General features: G+C 65.8%; 1 protein-coding gene across 2 annotated transcripts in view; it reads right to left on the bottom strand.

Annotated features, from left to right (window-relative positions):
- Positions 1–60, bottom strand: part of CDC37 (cell division cycle 37) — an 11,901-nt gene extending 11,841 nt beyond the window's left edge. The window contains exon 1 of one of the 2 annotated variants that reach the window (XM_008563117.1): positions 1–60. The gene's annotated coding sequence lies outside the window, so the exon portion shown is untranslated. The other variant, XM_008563122.1, reaches the window with a different exon arrangement.
- Positions 61–732: the final 672 nt, after the last annotated feature.

The raw sequence follows: 732 nt of genomic DNA, 5'->3' as shown, positions 1-732 counted from the left end.
GGGCCCGGCTGAAGGAGGCGGCGGCGGCGACAGTGCTGGAGACTTGGCACGCGGAGCCCCCCCCCTTCCGCTTCCGCCCCCGCCCGGGCGCGGACGCCCCTGCCTGCGCGTGACGTCACACCCCTAGTAACCGCGGCGGCGGCACTGACGACCGAGCCCGCCTTAAAGGGTCCTGCTCACGTGTTCCGGACACGGAAGTCCCGGCCGAGGCCCCGCCTCGTCGGGTGCTGGGGCTTCGCTAGGCATTTCCTGGGGGCAATACGGGCGGGCACTCCAACCACGAGCTCCCCTCATCTCCTGCCGCCTTGCGGTGGGCGTTTGCGCTTGCCGCAGGGGAACAGTTGATGAGACTTGAGGGAGAGGATTGTTCCCTTAGCCACGCCGCAGTGACGTCAGCCCGAGCCCCCTCCTGGGGAGGGGGGACCTCGGCGAGAAGACCGGCCCCTTACCCCTCGGGGATCTAACCCTTCGCTGGGGAGTGGTGCATGATCTAAGGAGATCTTTCCAGTCCGAGGGGACTTGGCCCTACGCTGGTAGAGTCTAAGTGGGTGTATGGCCCTGCGCTTGGAGGGGTAAAAATAGGGAGCTTGTGGCCCTGCTTTGGAAACTGGTGTTTCTCCGGCTGGGACCACATCCTCCACCTCCGCCTCCATCTCCTGCCACTCATGAGGGAGGACTTACGCTCACACACCCCCTCTGGAATCACCAGGACCCCTATGACGGGTCTCGAGC

The sequence above is a fragment of the Galeopterus variegatus genome, unplaced genomic scaffold (genome assembly GCF_000696425.1).
Source record: "Galeopterus variegatus unplaced genomic scaffold, G_variegatus-3.0.2 Scaffold171, whole genome shotgun sequence".
NCBI lineage: Eukaryota > Metazoa > Chordata > Mammalia > Dermoptera > Cynocephalidae > Galeopterus > Galeopterus variegatus.
Note: the sequence above shows the minus strand (reverse complement) of the source record. Positions and strands in the feature narration are given on the sequence as shown.